The following is a 21560-nucleotide window of genomic DNA, read 5'->3' on the forward strand; positions in this document are numbered from 1 at the left end:
AAAAGAGGCATAAAATGTGATTTGAATTTGCCTTTGAATTTTTGTCTAAGTAACATATTACAAATATCCACTTCTGGGCTGCTGTATATGCATGTATGATCCATACATTGGACAGACTTTAGTAAATTAACTTAGGAAGAAAGAGCCGTGTAGGAATGTGATTTACTGCGATCATCAATTCTGAATTCTTGATCATCCTCCTCCAATCCTGCTTCTTTCATTATACGCTCTGCATGATGAACAGGTATGGTGAAATGCAGTATGGTGATAGCAATGAGGTTTTGTGTGTGACATGTTTAAAGTTCAATGAAAATGAAATATTGACAAAAACAGGAATTTTGTTCATTGCCCCTGCTTTCTAGAATATCAAAGATTTTCACTGTCTTTGATGACGAGCTTTCACTGGCTCAAAATCTTCATGCAGTGTTTCATTGTACATGTCTTTTGACCCACTTTCATTTTGTCAAGTTGTGCTAAAGTCAATTCATTCACTGAAGTTGCACTTTACCTTCTTCACAATGTTGCCCTAAGAGAATAATTTGATGAGAAACCTCATTTCCAAACTTTTCCTCTTACCCTAGATGTAGTCAGTAAGACAAGATTTGGTGTCTATTTGTTTTTTTCCATATGTTCACAGGTCTCATCTTCGTCACAGTCAGCAGTTGGACATATTTTCGTGGTGACATAACAGCTCCACTTAACAACACATGCTTAGCCATGCTGTGTCTCATATTCCCAGAGATATCCCTTTATTGAATGTTTCTAATCCATATTTTACTCTCTGCTGCATTTAGCTATATTTGGAACTTGGTTTTATAATTTGGTGCTTCCCATTGTTCAAGGTTTGATCTCTCCCTCTTTATTATTCCAGTTAGGCTGTGTATAGTGCTGGGACTACCCATGCTGCCCTAATGCCAAACATATTCAGGCCTCTTGTTGTGAAGTCAGCACTCATAAGCACTTCTTATTTTTGAAACACTTTTGGGCCAAAAGAGCTGCAAAATGTGCCCATAGTGTTACCAAAAACTTTGCAGGTCCTTTTTCTTACCCAAATGAAGAGTAGCAGAGAGAAAATTGTTCAAAAGAAGGCAATGTATGGACAAATAATAATGGATACATCTTAACATCTACACTCTTAAAAAAGATGATTTTTCAAGGGTTCTTTAGTAAAGAAAATGGTTCTACATAGAACCATGAACCCTGACAAAACCCTTTACATGATTAAAGGGTTTTTTACATCATTAAGTGATGTTTGCATGAGGCACCAAAAAGGGTTCTTCTATTCTTACTATGTGAAACCTGTAAGAAAAGAAGAAGCCTTTTAGGTTGCTATATAGAACTCTTTTCAAAGAGGTTCTATATAGAACCATATAAAGCACATTCTCCATCAATCTGAAGAACCATTTAATGATACAAAGAACTTTTTATTCATGCAAAGGGTTAATTAAGTGTTCATGGCTCTATAGAGAACCATTTCCTTTACTAAAGAAAGTATTTGAAGTGTGTAGATATGAGAGACCTATAAAATAGTTAAACACTTATTAAACAGTAAAGATCACACAGCGTACACTGGGCTTATGAGGCATGTCGTCTGCATAAATGGGCCAGTGAGTACAGGTATAGGCTAGATGTTTCTAATGAATTCAACAGTGTATATACAGTATGCAAAAGTCTGAACACCCCTGGCCAAATCATATGTTTTGTTCATTTTCCTAGTGAAAATATGTCCCATGCTTTACAGAGAACATACTTAAATTTCCTTTTCCTTAGTGCACATGTTCTATTCTCATTTTCTATTGTTTGCCAAGTTTAACACATTGGAAAAAATTAAAACATAAAATATGAAATATGCCATTATTTCTGCACAGATCACATTTTATGTTTTATTTTTTAATTCAGCAAATAAAAAGGGCAATTATTAAAATGTGCAGAACTCTGTTCTCTGTAGAATATTTTCACTTATAAAATCAACCGAACATGAACTAGGGGAGCCAAATTTTCCAGGGGAGCTGAACGACTGTATAACAAAAAAATGCTTTTTGAGTTCATTTGAGAAGAGCTTCATTACTACAGACGTAACAATTTCAGCCCAGTGATGTGCTGATTCTTTTTTGTGTAAATAGTTCAGTCATCACAGCATTTGTTAATGTCAGGCTGACTGTAAAATAATGCACTGAACTCAAACCTTAAGTGGGGCCTGTTTAAGGCTTGATTTTCCAGAGCCAGATTCAGCCAGAATGTGCCTAAACTGCAAATGATGGCTATTTGCCGTTAGCATTGCAGTTAGTGAATGACCAAGATCACTTTGCAATTCTAAAAACTGGACAAGACAGAGGGATAGTAATCTGAATCAGAATCAAGACTAAATTCAAGACTGAATAAGACTAAAGAGCATGACAGTGACAAACACAGCAAGGATATACGCCATGCACACTGCAGTACTAGCCAGATGAATGCAGATTATAACACGTGTCAGATAGAAAATTAATTAAGCTTGCAAAGTGATCTTAATTCCACACATTCAGACTGTTGCAGGAAATTACTGTGAATTAATGTTACACTGATGGCATACACAACATTAGGTGACGTTTAACCATGTAGTTCTTTGCCAATAGAGGGCAGTAAAAGTGCACTGAAAAATAGTTCATTCCACCTTCTGTTGATCATATGGCTAGAGCTTCTCCAGAATATCCTATCATCTGCTTGGGTCTTTAGGCTTCTGGATGGCTGGTACATGATTCCTCTGATTGTATCCATCCGTCTTGTAGCAGGTCATCCTTTTCCTCTTTTACTGATCCAGTTTTTCATTGAATTGGTTCTTCTCAGAATACGTCCAAAATAAGAGTTTTAGTTTGGTTACCTGGGATTCAAGTGGGAGGTGAGGCCTGGTCTAGGATCCACTTATTTGGTTATGTTTGCCATCCAAGGTTCTCTCAAAAGTCTTTGCCAACACCAAAGTTGAAAGGCGTCAATATTTTTCTTTTCTTGCTTGTTTTTTGTCCAGCTTTCACATCCATAAAGAACCACAGAGAAGACCATGCCTGGACAAATCTGATCTTTGTTTGTGGCGACATGCAGGATGAACAGATATGATGATATGCAGCCTTGTCTCCTCTTGCCAATGTGAAAGTAGACTGTTTGTTCATGTTCTGTCCTGACTGTGTCTCGTTGATCAGTGTAGACAGTGTATAAATGCATTCAGTCTTCTGGAAAAGAGGCATAAAATGTGATTTGAATTTGCCTTTGAATTTTTGTCTAAGTAACATATTACAAATATCCACTTCTGGGCTGCTGTATATGCATGTATGATCCATACATTGGACAGACTTTAGTAAATTAACTTAGGAAGAAAGAGCCGTGTAGGAATGTGATTTACTGCGATCATCAATTCTGAATTCTTGATCATCCTCCTCCAATCCTGCTTCTTTCATTATACACTCTGAATGATGAACAGGTATGGTGAAATGCAGTATGGTGATAGCAATGAGGTTTTGTGTGTGACATGTTTAAAGTTCAATGAAAATGAAATATTGACAAAAACAGGAATTTTGTTCATTGCCCCTGCTTTCTAGAATATCAAAGATTTTCACTGTCTTTGATGACAAGTTTGTCTAGCTTTCACTGGCTCAAAATCTTCATGCAGTGTTTCATTGTACATGTCTATTGACCCACTTTCATTTTGTCAAGTTGTGCTAAAGTCAATTCATTCACTGAAGTTGCACTTTACCTTCTTCACAATGTTGCCCTAAGAGAATAATTTGGTGAGAAACCTCATTTCCAAACTTTTCCTCTTACCCTAGATGTAGTCAGTAAGACAAGATTTGGTGTGTGGTTTTTTTTTGCCTTTTTAGCTCAGAACTATAGCCATGAAATCAACTTTGCTAACAGACACTAGACCTCAATAGTCACCAAAATTGTTTCTGGAAAAATGCATCAAAAATTCTCTCAATCCATTCAAACTGTTCTCAGGACTTTATTATGGTTACAGACTTGTTGATTTGGTTAGGATTATACTCCAAACCATAAAAATGATCAAAACTGCAGTCAGGCGCTTTAGACAAAGCGATCTGTATTCACAAACCACCACAGAAGTAGAAGCAGAAGCAGCATTTGTGAAAAGGAGCATCAACAGTATGGAGGAAGCTGATCCAAGATCAGTCCTGATTCATGAGTACCAATCCTAGTGTTGTTTAAAGTGTCTGCCTGCAGTTTTATTCGTTTCTGTAGTCCACAATAAGTCATACTGTGTGTATTGCATTGGCAACTTTCAGTGTTTGTTAGCAACAATGGCCTTGTGCTCCCAGTTCCAAACTGCAGAATGAAAATTTGGACATGTCTTGGCTGATTACATCTTGGTGGAAAATTGGGTAAATATGATTTTTCACTGGGCTATTTGATCTCTGAATCCCACCTTTGGGGGCGCATCATGGTCCCTGAACCCAGGAGCATTTTACCGCAGTGGTCCTTAGAGAGGTCTTTCATTCCTTTACTCAAAACCCAAAAGTTTACCCATTTCTATTGCTCAGCCTGCGCCTCATATTATTTACCATATACTGCAGTTTGATCTTGTCATTTATGTTGTAATTTATATGCATAAATTGTGCATATACATAAACACATACAATATCTAAGGAAAGTAGAATCTAAAAATTGAAAGAATCTCTTCTTTTGAGCAACCAAGTCATCCAAGATGTGGATTATATTTTAGAAAGACTGTATTAGAACTATAGAGAACCTAATTTCCTGGCATTTTGTTTATGGCATTTGGCAGACACTCTTATTCAGAGTGACTTACAATTTGATCATTTTTACACAGGTAGGCGAAGGTAGCGTTAGGTGTCTTGCCCAAGGACTCTTATTGGTATAGTGTAGGGCGTTTACCCTGGGGGGATTGAACCCCAGCCTATAGTGTGTAAGGCAGAGGTATTACCCACTACACTATAAAAACCTTGCATCATCTATCTGAGTCAACTGAGTATAAACTGTACCAGAAAGAGAGCCATCAGATGCATTATATGTATGTTTTCAAGCTATTTATTGTGTTTTATGTGTACTCTAGCAGTGCTGCCTATCTCTGCTCCTGGAGACCAACACACCCTGCAGAGTTTAGTTCTAACTCAGATCTACCACACCTAACCACCTTATCTAAAAAGCACGCAGATAACATACGGACGTCAGAGGGAGGGAGGCTGAAAATGAGCTTTGTATGAAGGCTGTGCAGCCCTGTCAGGTTATTTGAATCAAATGATATTTTATGATAGATACTATTCTGTTTAACAAGTGCAGCATGTCAAAACACATCTTTTTAAAAACTATAAATAATAATAATAAAAGCTTTCAGCATACAGATGCTCCTTTTTATGGCCCTGCAAAAACAGAATCTGATACAGTGTGTAAACTTTACTGAAGTATCAAAATATCACAAACTCCCCAGTCTATACTGTCCATAAAAGTAAATCTTGCCCTCATTGTTTCTGGTGTTTCATGAAAACCAATACATTTACATCTGTCAGCTTCTTTGGCAGACAGCAGTTTAGCTCCACCCACTCGTGCAAAGCGGTTTCAGCTGTGATTGCTTTTTATTGAGATACAGATACTGAACAGCCAATTAGAGCAGAGCTCGTTTACATATAATAGTCTTAAAGGCACAATAACAAACATGGTCTGTTTAATTGTAAGGGACAATCAGAGAATGGTAAAAAGGAATTATGCCTGTTTTTGGTGCTTAAACCCACAAGATGCTATACGTCGACATCAAGGGAAAAAACTAAATTGCAGGAACAGTGTGGGATATGGGCCCTTTAAATAATGGTTTTCGTACACACACTGAGGAAGACGAGATGCTCTTATTTTGAAAGCTCGTATGTGCAGTCGTTTGCTGCAGGCCACGACACTTATTTCAAACACCTTCATTTTACCCGTTTTATTAACATAATATAAATTCAGCCTCATCCGCAATTTCTCTCTTCTTCTTTTCATTTAATTTTTTTAAATACTTGTTAAGACAATACATGTTATTTGATTTAAAAAGTACATAATATATACAGCTAGATGTGAGCTCACCTCACCAGTTCAGTGTTGTGTATGTGCATTATTTCTCTGGGGTTTAATAAAGAGCGCTTCTCACAGCAGCGGGTCACAGCCACGCTGCTGTCTCGCATTAAGAGCTATACACATATTGTGGCGTCAGTGTGGAAGGAGATGAGGAGAGGCCGTCCTGTCTGTTATAGGAAGTGAGGAAGTGCTCTGTATTTACAACAGAAAAGGCACAAAAAACACCACCGGGGAGCAGGTGTGACTTACAGCCATGCGCTTTCTCTTTCTGGTAGAGAACTAACCCCGAAACATAACACAAAGTAACACAGTCAACATACACCACGTTTAAACTAGCTGAACATAATAACAGCAGCATGTCTGCCTTTCACCAAGGGGTGGGTGGAGCACACCACGGCTGTAAGGCTCCCTGGATTCACCGCTATAAGAGAAACACTGGTTTTACACAAGTCATGGTGTGTTATCTCTCTACCTATATTCTATATCACACACACACACACACACACACACACACACACACACACACACACACACATCTATCTATCTATCTATCTATCTATACATACATACATTCTTTTTAACATGGATCATAGATATACATATGCATGTATTTATTTATATATATTATATTATTTATAAATATTATATTATTATTATATTATTTATATATGATGTATAAATAACTATGTACATAGACCTTGAGATATATATATATATATAAAAGAGACTGTCCTAAATTTATATATATATATATATATATATATATATATATATATATATATATATATATATATATATATATATATATATTAATTTAGGACAGTCTCTTTTAGTTGTATGGCTGATTTCCAGGGAATGGATTAGAAATAGGTGCCAATGGCGATTTACCACAAAAATCCCTTTTAGTCTAGGCTTAGGTTAATCTGCGTGTGGGAAAGTGTGTGTGTGTGTGTGTTAATGCAACGCTAAGGCGGTTCAGAAGCTCTTATTTTGAAGGCGCGTTCGCGCTGCTTGCTGTGTTGAGCTCGTGCTTTCCTCACAGCTCGCTGTGACCTCTGACAGAGCGCGCGGCGCTGGGGCTGCAGTCGGCTTTCCCGCAGCGGTGGAGACATGAGCGCTTCCGCGGGCTCGACACGGCCGGATTCCCGCAGCTCTGGGACCTCCAGTGTCATTTCACCGGCCTGAGGGTTTTGGGTCAGGGCCAGTGGCTGTTAGCAGCGCCTCAGAGCGGCATGTTAGAGCTGTCGGAGATGTTCGGGAGCTCCAGCGGTCCAGTGACTGGGCTGATGCTATTTGCATAGCCAAAGCGCGGCTGGCTGGGACTTGGGATTTAAGTTCGGATGGTCTGGAGAGGCGAAGCGGCGCTGCCTGAACCCCGGATACTTCACTGAAGCTCACACATCAGCCGGCGTTTTCTGCTTGACCTGGTCTGTATAATTAGCCTCCTTTCTCAAGCTGAAGCCACAATGTCAGTTTACAACTAGCACAGGCTGCTACTTCGCACACGAAGCTGAAAGTCAGCATCTTGTTCGCCTGCTTCGTGGTGGAATTCCCCCGTTCCACCTTAAACGGCGCAGCAGTTACGTTCTTGTCGCGCTATTTAAGGTGGAACGGGAGAGTTAGAGCAAAAAGCTGGCGAACATGAAACCACCTTTATCAGTTCTTCTACTTACCTGCTGTTTGACAGCATGTGCGTGGAGGAAGCGTGAAGCGTGATGTGAGGTGTTGCTGCGTGTTAACCGTGTTAGCGTACAGGCTGATGACCGTCCTCTGTGTAGTAGAGTAGTTTTGATTGTGCGCTTAATTTAGCAGGTTGAGATGTTCACTTTGCGTTTGTGCGCTGCTCAGTTTGTTCAGCAAATCTGACCATAAGTGAAGATCTGATTTATGTTGTTATGAGTGTTTCCAAATCATACTGTTTATTCAGATTCATGAAAACATTCTGTCTTCAGTGTTCACTTGGATTCAATAATGTTGCCTCAGCACTTGAACCGCATTGCTGTTGCTTCCACCCTCACCTTGGACCCTTGGAGCTTCAAAACATGTAGTTTTAAACCAATAGGACCCCCTCGCCTCCCAAAAAAGCCCCTAAGTAATGCTAGGCCCTGAGCTGCTGTTGGGTGCACTAGTCCCACTACGGTACTACAGGGGGTTCAGCACTGGTGTAATTTAGTTGGTAGCTACTTTTACTTTTAAAAAGATGGTGCTTCAGTGGTTCTTTAGTAAGAAAATGGGTCATGATATTCAGGATATAATGAACCCTTTAGTCATGCGGAGGGTTCTTTGAATGTTCACGGTTCTATAAAGAAACCATTTCCTTACTAAAGAACCCTTGAAGCATTTGCTTGATATTTTGTCCAAAACAAGTAGCCAGTTAATTTCTCTATAGGCATCGCTTTCAGAATGAAGTATGCTCAGTGTTTACCGTACCAGCCTGTAGTTGTGTGTGGGTTAAGGCAGTGATCTGTGCTGCCTTATCTGCTGTTATATAATCCTGATGTTCATATTGAAATTGATCGACTCAGTATTTGCCTGTGGGCGTGTCCTTTTGCTGCTGATCATTTTGTCAGACTGTTTCGAAACACTGCTCCTAATGTTTTTGCAAACCAGAGTGTCCAGCTTCTGAAGATAAATGACACTCAAAGTAGGGTTTTCATTAGTTTGGTTATTTGGCAGAGGCAACACTTTTGCTGTTGGTGATGTTTCAAACACTTGCTGATGTACCATGTTATGACAGTTTGGTTTGAGCTACTTTGAAATTAACATAACATAAATAAAAACAGAATACGATGATTTGCAAATCCTTTTCAACCTATATTCAAATGAATACACTACAAAGACAAGATATTTAATGTTCAAACGGATAAACGTAGTTTTTTGCAAATATTCACTCATTTTGAATTTGATGCCTGCGACACGTTCCGAAGAAGTTGGGACAGGGGCATGTTTACCACTGTGTTACATCACCTTTCCTTTTAACAACACTCAGTAAACGTTTGGGAACTGAGGACACTAACTGTTGAACCTTTGTAGGTGGAATTCTTTCCCATTCATGCTTGATGCACAACTTCAGTTGCTCAACAGTCCGGGGTCTCCGTTGTCGTATTTTGCACTTCAGAATGCGCCACACATTTTCAATGGGAGACAGGTCTGGACTGCAGGCAGGCCAGTCTAGTACCCGCACTCTTTTACTGCAAAGCCACGCTGTTGTAGCACGTGCAGAATGTGGCTTGGCATTGTCTTGCTGAAATAAGCAGGACGTCCCTGAAAAAGACGTTGCTTGGATGGCAGCAGATGTTGCTCCAAAACCTGTATGTACCTTTCAGCACTAATGATGCCTTCACAGATGTTCAAGTTACCCATGCCATGGGCACTAACACACCCCCACACCATCAGAGATGCTGGCTTTTGAACTTTGTGCTGATAACAATCCGGACAGTCCTTTTCCTCTTTGGCCCGGAGGACACGACGTCCATGATTTCCAAAAACAATTTGAAATGTGGACTCGTCAGACCACAGGACACTTTTCCACTTTGTGTCAGTCCATCTCAGATGAGCTCGGGCCCAGAGAAGCTGGCAACGTTTCTGGGTGTTGTTGCTATATGAGTTTTAACTTGCACTTGTAGATGGAGCGACGAACTGTGTTCACTGACAGTGGTTTTCTGAAGTGTTCCTGAGCCCATGTGATAATATCCCTTACAGAATGATGTCAGTTTTTAATGCAGCGCTGCTAGAGGGATCGAAGGTAACGGGCATTCAATGATGGTTTTCTGCCTTGCTGCTTACTTGCAGAGATTTCTCCAGATTCTCTGAATCTTTTGATGGACTGTAGATGATGAAATCCCTAAATTCCTTGCAATTGCACATTGAGAAACGTTGTTCTTAAACTGTTGGACTATTTGCTCATGCTGGTTTTCACAAAGTGGTGAACCTCACCCCATCCTTGCTTGTGAACGACTGAGCCTTTCAGGGATGCTCCCTTTATACCCAATCATGACACTCAGCTGTTTCCAATTAACCTGCTCACCTGTGGAATGTTCCAAACAGGTGTTTTTTGATGCATTCCTCAACTCTCCCAGTCTTTTGTTGCCCCTGTCCCAACGTGTTGGAGGCATCAAATTCAAAATGAGTGAATATTTGCAAAAAACAATGAAGTTTATCCATTTGAACATTAAATATCTTGTCTTTGTCGTTTGTTCAGTTGAATATAGGTTGAAAAGGATTTGCAAATCATCGGATTCTGTTTTTATTTGTTTTGCACAACGTCCCAACTTCATTGGAATTGGGGTTGTAATATATGAGAAGTTTTTATCCAGTAGCCCAGAAATATTCGCTTTAGATATCAAATGCCTGCATCAATCAGTCCACTAAATACTCTAAACTAAAGTAGAGCAGACTCAACTGAATAGTTCCTTGGGCATTTTAAAGAGTTTTAAAATTCCTTAAAAATGAACTTCAGTTCAGTTGTTCGGTACCGGAGTAACTTATCAGCATCTGTGAGAATCAAAGAATGACATCGATATCTGCATTGAAGGCAGGATGTTGGTATTGGTATCAGTATTGAAACCAGTAACCAGTCCTTCTGTATAATACAGGCCTATATTAAAGTACAAGCTTAAATTGGCCATATTTGATGATTTGTTGTCAATATTCAGAAGCTCCTAACTGATGACTGACACAGTTTGAGCTCAAATAAACGTTGTGTGCGTACGCTGCTGCAAGTCACCTTGCAGAGTCTGAAATATTAATTTCAAAGAGACATTGGGGTCATATTTCGCAGAGGTGTGGGGGTGGGGGTTTCAGACCACACCATACGTTTTATGATTTAACATCATGTGCACAAGCTACACCTAAACATCAAGTCTAGCTTGATGTTTAGGCTCCGATGTAACTTCAGCATTATCCTAAAAAGGATATATGATGACTGTAGTAATAATTACAGACATTTACAGATACTTCCATGCTCAGAAGACATGTCTTTCATCAAGTTTTGACTGAGTTCTCTGTGGAAGCTTTTTTGCTGCAATTGGAATCATCAGATTTATCTATTTGGGGAGCCCGAAGTACAACTGTTACATGCAGTTATATATTTTGACCAGAGAAGTCCCCAAATCCCCAAAACTGACATAGTGTAGCTTTAATAAAGATCAAATAAACATCTATTACTCTCACTTAATTACCTGTTAGGCTTTGGTACTACCTAGTGACTAGGGCTGGGCAGTTAATCGAAAAGTAATCAAAGCCAACATTCAGAACCTCTAACTTACGTAATCTTGCCCATGTCAGTTATTTAGATTTTTTCTTCACTCTGTGTGTTCATGTACTGTCCCCTTAAAACCTACTGCATGTGTAGTCACGTGACTCCATCACGTCCACACTGCGACATGGGCGCTAAGGCTTGTGTTCACATAGCAGGTAAAAGTGGCCCAAATCTTATTTTCTCACCAAATTTTTAGTGTGGCTGTTCACATTATCTTTTAAATGTGGTCAGTATGCGACATCAGTCTGAACAGATCAGCTCTTAAACTGACTCGCATGTGCAAAAGAACAGTACGTCATTTTGCTTCATGTGGCACATCCAGAGGTAAACAATCATGACTGCCAACGAATGCCAGTCACTCCTGGAGCTTTCAGCTTTATCTTCACCAGCATCACAGGAGCGATCGTGTAGCTTTACTGACTGACAGCTGGGCTCGTCGCTCTGAATCTGTTCAAGCTTGCCATAAAGTGTATGGTTCTTCTATGGTTTGTGTCCTCAGGTTCTTCAAACTTTGCTTTCAGACTTTTAACTGTTCTTTGATGCTACAGCCTCGCTGTCCTGTGGCCGCGTTTGGCCATGTCTTTCAAAATCTCTTCAAACACGGAGGTGTTTTGGATAAGTCTCTTCTAATATTTGTACAGAAATATCACCCCAAATGTTTATTAGGTCTCAGCAGTGTGAAATTGACGAATGTCGAGTTGGATTGACATAAAAGCCACGTGAATTCCAATCTGGCTGTTGAGAGGATTTATATTAAGATATGCAGAGCATATTTACAGTGCAAACCTTTTCAGTGAGCAAAATAATCGCTCAGTAATTCTAATCGGGGCAAAATATTCATATTATCATGATATTGATGTAAAGTCATGTTGCCCAGCACAACTGGTGACCCATAGGACCTATTGGCCTGAAGATTATGACAGAATTTGAAGCTGAAGAAACGTGAACTCTGTCAGCTTTCCCCCAGGTCCATTCTTCAGCAGTAGAGAAGACCACACTGCACATTAGATTTAAATGTTTTAACAAAGCATACAAACAAATTATATTTCTCAAATGTCCCACACTTTCAATGCAAGTCCTTCACCACAGCCCTTCAGTTCAAGCAGGCGGATTTGTATAAAGGAGCTCATGTTGTTTTCCGTTCTCCATTAGTACGAGGGCTCTCAGAAAGCCAGCGCTGCTTTAATATTTAATGCTCCTCTCAACTAATGCAGAGCGTTTTGTGGAAAAGTTGAAAATGCTCTACAGGGGGAATGTAGAAGAAGAGTCAGCTGTTTGTAATGTGTTGCCCCCGGAATGAAGCTCAATCTTCCCAAAATTCCATCTGTTTACTTTTTAAAGGCGAAAGACTTCAAAGTCTGAGGAAAAAGAAGTCAATCTCATGCAATAACTCCATGCCATCTGTTCATCTCAGACATTTGCTCATTCTTTTTCTATTCAGCCTGCAATCACACTCTGTTCCTCTCACAGCTGTTTAATTTCAGAGTTAAGTTGAAGTATCTGTCCCTTGTAAATGTTGTGGCAATAAAAGAAAAACATCACAATACTTGAAGATGTTTTGTGACATTTGTCATGATATGCTGATTCATAAATCTCTTTAAAGCTATATAACAGCAATGTCACGTTAAAAAAAAAAAAAATTATATATATATATATTATGCAAAGCAATTTTGGGCAATTCTAACACAGTATATGCAGTTGTTCGGTATTCTGCACATGCTTATGATGTATGTAATATTATGAGAAAAGCATCCTGTGATGTAATTTTTACAATAATATTAACATAAGAGTTTTTCCTTATAGAGTTAAAAGAGTAAATTACATAAAGCCAGTTTTATTAGTGACCATCTAGCTGAGGTACGTGTCCTGCTGGACTCTTCAGCTGTCCTTTCATCTTCCCATGGTTACCTACTGAGACGCTGTCTATTTTTGGCAGCATTCATATTTATGGGTCCAGAACCTTGGCTGCAGCTGATCCCCACAGTACCATCTGTAATGCTTCCCAGGATCTGCTTTGTGTTGTTTTTGGATGTGAAATTGGTAACAGTTGATCTAACAAGTTTGTCCAGTCATGCGAGGAACCTGTGGAAATCGGTCCATTTTCAGGCTTGGAGGGCTTATTTCTGTAGAGTTTGGTGACTTCCTTGCTCTAATACACCTACTAAACCTGATGGTTTTGCACAATATGTCAAGTGATGGATTCACAATATCAATTCTGATTATATCATTTGTTGAAAAATGGGGGAAAAATAGTGTTTTTCTTATTGGCCCAGTAATTACAACAAATTATTTGGCATCATTTGTGTTTGTGGCGTTTAACAGACACACTTATCCAGTGCTGGGATGACTGCATCATTGATAATGATTGTCTTCTGCATAATTATTGCAATGAATGATATGAAGAAGATCCAAATTCAGTTACTAATGATAGTATAATTGACATATGATTTGCAACTAAGATGGTTTATAGTAGTACTTAATCGTTCATAATGTTATGCATTCAGCTGTATTCAGCACAGACAGCATTTAACCCTCAACATCAACATCAAGTGGTTCTCCAAGTTTGTTTGGTTGGGAGCTATTGCCAAACTGGCACATTTGCACTCTTTTTCTGGACGCGCTCGTCCATTTTACTGGATGTTAATATACCAACCTAAAATCTACATATAATCTCAAGTGACGCTCAGAGTTTGTGTGTAGTTCGTATTGGAGTTAATTGGTGATGTTGTTTAACCCGTAATTAAGTGAAATCTTTTGTATAAATATTTGAACTATTGATGCACTGAAAGTACACTTTTTTTCCCATAAAATCAGCATTTATTTAAATTATCACAACATTTGATAATACCAATTATTGATCCATGTTGTCACTAGTGGTGACCCTTTCCTTTCTTTTCAACTCGGTCAAGTGCATAGCAGAGGGCTTATTTCTATAGAGTTTGGTGACTTCCTTGCTTTATTTTGTAGCATAGTGGATAACACCACCACTCCACACACAGAACAGAGGAGGTTCAGCTCTCTGTCCACAGAAACACTGTGATAGGAGTAGTAATAGGAGTGCACACATTGCTATACTAATAAAAGTGTTCACATACTGTTGTGAAAAGCTCTAGATAATAGTATCTGCTACATAATGTGAAGTGTATGTAAAACAGTGTGACAGTCCACAGTAACTCACAAAAATATCAGAATTGGCTATTTACAATGAATAAACGACCATCTGTTGAATTTTAACCTGATTTACACTTTCATAGTGTTTTTACAATGCAAACACATAAATAAAAATATCAGTTATTATGCCTGTATCTGCCACAGAAAAGTGGAAAAGTCACCCTGAAATCAAAATGGACCTCTTCTGCCTCCTTGTGCCTGGTCTTATTAAGCATGATTCACCATAACATTCCATCTAAATGACAATAGTCCCGTTATTCTGTAATCTTTAATCAAAATGTAGTACCTTTTTTTTTTTTTTTTTTTTTTTTTTTTTTTTTTACATCTGTGGGTAGTTTCTTAGGAGCATCTTAAGTTCTGTTAAATAGAACAGTAGAACAGCTCCTTTAATATGAAATTAGGATGTATTCAATACACGGTGTGTCATGTTATGATGCCTGTATTGAATAGAAAATAATACTGACATGCCTGTGGTGATGGCCCTGGCACATACATATGTATAAAGTATAGCATTCAGCTCTATCCAGCAGTAATCCTGCTAGAGTTGTCTTAACTGTGTCATCATAGCCTAGACTGCATCAGAATGTTCAGTGTTTGGCGTGGCTCACGAGATCAGCCTCCCTATCCCCCTTTTTATCCCCCTGCCATCACGCCTGTGCCCACTGGGACACTTATGCCAGCAGGCCCTCTGCTGTAATTAGCTCTTTATGGATTATCTATACTGATTGTCCTCTCTGTTACCCGGGTCAGTCTCTCTCAGTCAGCAGGGAGATTATTTAAAGCAGCCACCACAAATACCCTGGAATTTGAGGATGAGTGATATTTAGGGCATTTTGCTATGTCTATATTAAGGTTGGGAGATGTTGATTTTTAAAAAATATAAATAATATCCCTGTGCACGATAATAGTATTCATATTCAAGAAAGATGCGGTGGATGATATGGCAAGACACAATATCCCGATACTTCAGGAGGTTTTTTAGGATACACGATATGTCACAATATTTGTTTTTTGTGACATCTGATAAGTTAGAACAGACAAAGTGCCACATTTTAAAAATACAGTGAAAAACTATGAATCCTTTTATAGCAAATCCAAACAGGACTAATTGTACTCTCTTTTAATCAAGCATACAGTTAGGAAGTGATTTTTAAGTACTGATGATAATCACGATATGCTGAGAAAAGCTTGTTGTGACACACTGTGATGTAATTTTTTTTCATGATAATGGTAAATATTGTCATATTGCCCAACTCAGATTTTGTCATTTGACCTAACTGGGACATAGATGTTTCCTGCAGCGTCAGACTTTGAAAACCAAGCATTTCCTTAACAGTGAATTTTCCTCCATTTCAAACTCTCATTTTTGCATTTTAGAAACATTGATATTGGCTGTTGTACCTGAGTCTCACTCATGAAAGGTTTGGTGCATGCAGAATTTAGGCACTTTTCCACCCGTGGAAGTAGCAGTAGCTCTCTGGAGGTGTGATGGTGAATAGATTTCCCATGCGACGCTAGTGTTAACAGTAAACACAAAAAGTAGCAACAATGGAGGGACAGAGTTCTGATTTACCTTTTACTGCATTTGGCTTTATGTGTATAGTCCAGCGATTCTGGCTGGTTAGAGCTTATAAAGAATAGCAGAATCAGCTGACTCGAGTGAGGAAGTGTGACAGTTGCGTAACCAATGCATTTGAGCAGATCTTCACTCTTTCTACCTCCACTCGTCTTGGTTTGGTGCACTAGGTACCTTGGGAAAGAAGGGTAACTGAATTCAAAGCAAGTGCTTGGGTACTGACAAAATGCATGATCATTGATTTCTTACTGGATTATGCTGTACTATGATGCCTGAAGGAAAAGCAAGTGCCAAATTATTCTCTTAGTTTTGACTGTGCTATCTGTTTTAAATCTGGCACAGTTAAAGCTTTTCCTATTTCAAACCTCATCATACTTTAGAAAAACTGAATATCATGTATTGTGATATTTTTGCCATATTGTAGACCCCTCTTGTGACTTAAACCTAACCTTGAGACTGTTGACACTGCAAGCACAATAATATCTTCCAATGACTTGTTTATAGTCTACATTTTCTGAATGGTGGCCATTTAAATGGAAGATTAGCATTTTTGGTCAGCATGCTTGTGGCTTTGTTAAAATATTGTGTTAAGCAAATGTAAAAAAGAGGAATTACATGATGGGGCCTCTCTAATCATCGTTTCTTGATTTGCTAGATGCTGCTTTCCTTGACCATATGGTGTCCACAGATTGGACAACTTGCTTGTTTTGGCTTATATTCCAAACATTAGCCAGTGGAAAAAAAATATGCCAACCAGTTTTTTTTTTTTTTTCTAGGTCCAGATCCATGTAGGTCAGCTTGTTGTAGTTTAATTTTAACTGTTTTTTTTTAATGTACATTGTACGTACATAAAAATTCATCACCATTTTTTCATTAAGAAGATTAATTACTCCTCTCCCTTAAACCCACCATAGCAGCAGCTAATGATCATAATTGTTATGTCAGTCAGAACTGGGATAACATTACCACAACATTTAAAGAAGAGCCACGTTCCGTGAGCGAAACTTGGTTTCATTTTCACGGTGCAAGCTGTGCTTTGTGCATTCTGCGGTCTGTCCACCCTCTGCTGAAACTAAACTCTACAATAACAGATCTTTAATGAAACGGAAGAAAGTCAGCATCTCTCTGTGCTCTTGTGAGAGTTTCACTCTCCTCTGAGAGGAGCCTACCCACAGCAGAGAAGATGCGCTCTGATGGAGCGGATGGCAAAGTGGTGAACACTTCTCTATGAACAGTTAAATTTGAACACTTTTGAAACATTTCATTTCAACGGGAACCTTTTGTCCAGCTGTCCTGTATGTTTGTGTAGAACTACCTTTAAAAAATATTCAAATTTAACTGTTCATAGAGAAGTTTGCCACAAGTTTTTGTCAGGTATGGTCAAGTGGGGGCCAATGCTCATGGAAACCAGAGAACTGTTTGTAGAAGCTCTCATATGTCCGCGGAATTTGAACACACCGGTGGCCTCAATGTTAAGACGACGATGCGTCAAACTTTATTTGGAAAGTGAACAGGGTCTCTGTGAATAACAGTTATTGTTTTGGTATTCTAACTCCATTAACGATTGAAGAGAACTTGCATTTCAAAATAGATGTTACAGCTCAGCTTTGAAGTAGGACGGCTTTTAACATTATCATTAGCTAACTAGCTCGCTAGCACAGCTATCGCTGCGTCCCAAACCACACACTTCTGCACTTCACGTACTGCACTAATGAGTGCACGTCTAATGGTGTACTAATATGCGTTATTTTACACACAATTTTGTGTGCTAGTGTAAGGTTTAGGACGCTGCATATCTCACCAAGAATCTTCTTCATCCAGTGAGCCGACAAGTTTCCTCTTCAGATGCTCCTATATGGACATGCGTAATGATGTCACCAACTAATTGACTACCAAATTCGTTGTCAACTAATTTGGTCGTCAGTTTTAGTCAACTAAGTCACATAATCGTTGCACCCCTACTGTCCACGAGAGCTCAGTGGCCGTCAAATTAGTTTGAAAATAGTGATCGCTGGGGTCCAAGCACGTGCTTCTTTGCACAGTGTACACCTGCCAAGACAAACATGTGCCGTCTCAGAGTGCAATAGAATTTCATGTTTGCTCTTTGACTGGTTCAGAGGTTTCTTGCTCTGACTGCCCGCATTGAAACCTAGCTAGGTACTTTTTGACCTTACGTGTGCGCAGTCATACAGTAGTCCTGTGACTTTCTGGCATGTGACTATGTATCTCATATGACTGGAGCTGGCGTAAGCCTGCCATATCAACAATTATAGCAGGGATTATATCCATAAGGGTTGACGTGGAGGTGGTTACTGACTGTGAATCTGCAACGTCATGTCTTTTTATTTCTTCCTGTCATCTTCCTTTTTAAGTCTGAGCTCAGCAGCCTGAAGGGAAAGCCGCTCGCTGACCACTTCCTTTCCGCTGTACACTCTGAGTGCTTTTCAAGTATTTGACAGAGAGTTGACTGACTGCAGTCTGCAAGTAATTAGCCTGAAAGACGAAGGTGACCGACCTTCTTTCTATAGTCATTGATAAAAGAAGGGACAAGAGTGATGCTTTTAGTGACACATACGTAACTAGAGATGTATATTAGTATGAATATTATATTAGCGGAAAATGCTAGATCTGATATCCGGGGAATCCTTCCATACTGTAAAAAATCTGTCAGTGTCACTGCAGTACTGAGAATAATCCACCACCTACATTATACTTGCTCTGTGGTCGTCCTGTAGGGGTCCACTGAAGAACAGAGTAAAGTGGGGCTAAAAAAAGTATGCAGAGAGACAGATGGACTACAGGCTGTAACTGTAGGACTGAAAAGTGCACCTGTTGGGTAAATGAAGCTGATAAAACGAGTGTGGATATAAGGTGTACTTAATGAAATGGGCACTTGGTGTATTTACTGTGTTTCTGGATGTGTCCAACATCAGTTAGAGTGGTTAGCCTAGTTAGCAATAAAGCTGTGCTACATCTACATCTGTAATATAAAACACTTACTCTCAAATATATGCAAAACTGGAATATTCTACATTGTATTGTTATTCTATGTATTTTCTCTGCCTTCCTGTGCTGAATTATTGTGGTCTCAGTATTCACATACTGGCACCATTGTTAAGAGTGCTGGATTACCTGTGCACACGCCTAGTAAATACTGTCTCAGTGCCCAGAGCTGCAAAGACATGTCAGACCACTAATGGACAAGATCCCCCATCTCCCCCATATTATTTCTCTCATATGTTCTCCATTCTTTATGTATGGCTTTATAACTCTTAAACAAATACAACATTAATTAAATCACTTGGATTTCAACAATAACTTTTTTTTTTGTTGTTGTTGTTCTCAGTACCTTCTGTCGTTTTGGTCCATTAGAGATGCTATGTTGGTTTTCTTGGCTTGGCTTAGAGAAGAGTTTTCAAATTTTCAGCATAATTAAGTGGTTAGGGTGTAAACCAAGTCATTCAGGTTTGATGTGATCCTGAAATGGTTATGAACATATGTTGCCTGATGCCTGAGACACTGTCTTAAGATTTAAGAAGTTTCAAAACTTCATGTGCATTGATGTAGTCCCTGTTGGGGGACTGGCCACAAAGGCTGTGCTAAACGTGGCTGGATTTCAAATGGGATTGATCCTTTATACTAAATGATCTGAATGAATAAGACTTTATGAGCATTTTATATCTGAGAAACTCTGCAAGCTAGCAAAGCGAGTTATATCTGCTTACCGAAGCTAACACTGTTTACTGTCTCCTGATCTAATAATTTGAGCTGTGTGCTATTTTGGACAATACATGGACTGTAATTCATTGGTTAGGTAGCTAACAGGATCACTTTAAAGTTGCCTTTAGTTGAACCCAAAGTGACCTGTGCATAATTCAGCCCGTCTTAAAGAAGCTCAAGTAGAAATCAAATTTACACAGACGCCTTGCACCATTCAAAGCAGACTTCTCTAAGGGTCACAGTTGGAGAATTACAGTGAACCCACAATGGCCTTTTGTTGAGATTTGAATGCTTGGCTACTTGAACGGACTGTCCTTGGGCTGGGCACTTTGTTCACAGACCTGCCCAGGGGATGTGATACTAGGCCACTGTTTGATTTAGGGCAATAGTAGACAAAATCAATTGCCCTTGTGACTCAGTTTGTGCATTGGAATGGACTTTGCTCTTGTTTGACTATGGCAGAGCTCTTCCTCATTGCAAGGAGGCTTCTTCTTATTAAACTTTAACCTGTTCACCACTGTGTATAACAAGTGATGCCTCACAAAACTGTGTGCTACCACTTCTCTCTGCTTTCCAAAGTAATGAGAATCCATGAGGCTTCCACATAGGTGTAACAGTGCAGTAATGAGAAAATGATTTGCGATATCGAGGCAGTTTATCACACTCAAGTGGAAATGTTTGAGTCCTTTTTAGCTTAAAAATGAATTGATTGTTTTATATGGAGTAATACAATGCAGGGGAATTAAAGCGCAAGAGTGACAGGCCAAGCCTTTACAAATTTCTACTGATGGCACGGTGCTTGATCTGTTGGTTTGTATTGACCATAAAAGCAGCTAGTGTTCAGTGCATAAACACATTTTTTCTTAGAAGGCAAACTGACGGTTCCTATAAGCTCTGCGTTCATGTCTGTGTAGGGCTAGCTCTGTAGGCTACACACATAGGATGTAGAAACTGGCTTGGTGTTGTGAGGGGGAGGATATATTTTGGCAGTCTGTGAGCTGTGCATATGGACCTTGTGCCAGTGGGTGTCATTAGGCTTAATGTTTGCTCCCTTGCCATGTTACAGACCTGCTTAATGCATCAGTGAGAACAGGTCTGAATGGTTCACTGTCTTCTGGCATATGTTGTCATGTTATGTGCAAAATTTACAGAGCAAAAATAAAATGATGGAAAATGAAAGTGGTTTCCAGGCTGATTTGCTCATTCTTTTACAGGAGAGAAACCCTTTGCATAGCATTATAGCTTTACCTGTATACTATACCTATAAACAATGTTTTAGATTATTTAAATTATGAACAGTGAGTGGGGTTGGTTATTCAAATATACAAATATCTGCACCTCTCTGAGTTTAATTTGTCTCGTATTCAAAAAGACATGGAAAAGTTTGGGGTATGTATGTATATATATATATATATATATATATATATATATATATATATATATATATATATATATATATATATATATATATCCCAAGGTTGGAATCAGATTTTTACTTCAAACATGCGAATTTATTATTTTTATTCTGGCAGACCTGTGTTTTTTGTATGAGAACCAGTGCCCTGGCTCTGTATTTAAATGCTCATGCTACAAATATAGCAAATATACTACCTACACTAAAATACAGTAGCATAATTAAGCATGACTCTTTGTGCTAAATAGTCTGTTGCATATTAATTTGTAGCAATTTGATTCATGTTATTTATTTGATTTTTAACATAGTGTTAAAATGCCAGTTTGAGCAAATAATCTTATTTATGTTGCACCTGTGGATAATAG

At 38.9% G+C, this 21560-nt stretch overlaps 1 protein-coding gene and 1 long non-coding RNA gene across 4 annotated transcripts in view; both read left to right on the forward strand.

Annotated features, from left to right (window-relative positions):
- The first annotated feature begins 2588 nt into the window (after window positions 1-2588).
- LOC108423858 lies at window positions 2589-3352 on the forward strand. Its single transcript, XR_001857583.2, has 2 exons — window positions 2589-2878; window positions 3005-3352. It is a non-coding gene; the product is annotated as an uncharacterized LOC108423858 (long non-coding RNA).
- A 3735-nt stretch (window positions 3353-7087) lies between these two features.
- The window catches only part of LOC108423901 (protein FAM126B), an 83860-nt gene continuing 69387 nt past the window's right edge, over window positions 7088-21560 (forward strand). For 2 of the 3 annotated variants that reach the window (XM_017691527.2, XM_017691528.2), the window contains exon 1: window positions 7088-7481. The gene's annotated coding sequence lies outside the window, so the exon portion shown is untranslated. The remainder of the gene's footprint in view (window positions 7482-21560) is intronic. The other variant, XM_017691529.2, reaches the window with a different exon arrangement.

This window comes from Pygocentrus nattereri, chromosome 6 (assembly GCF_015220715.1).
Source record: "Pygocentrus nattereri isolate fPygNat1 chromosome 6, fPygNat1.pri, whole genome shotgun sequence".
Classification (NCBI taxonomy): domain Eukaryota; kingdom Metazoa; phylum Chordata; class Actinopteri; order Characiformes; family Serrasalmidae; genus Pygocentrus; species Pygocentrus nattereri.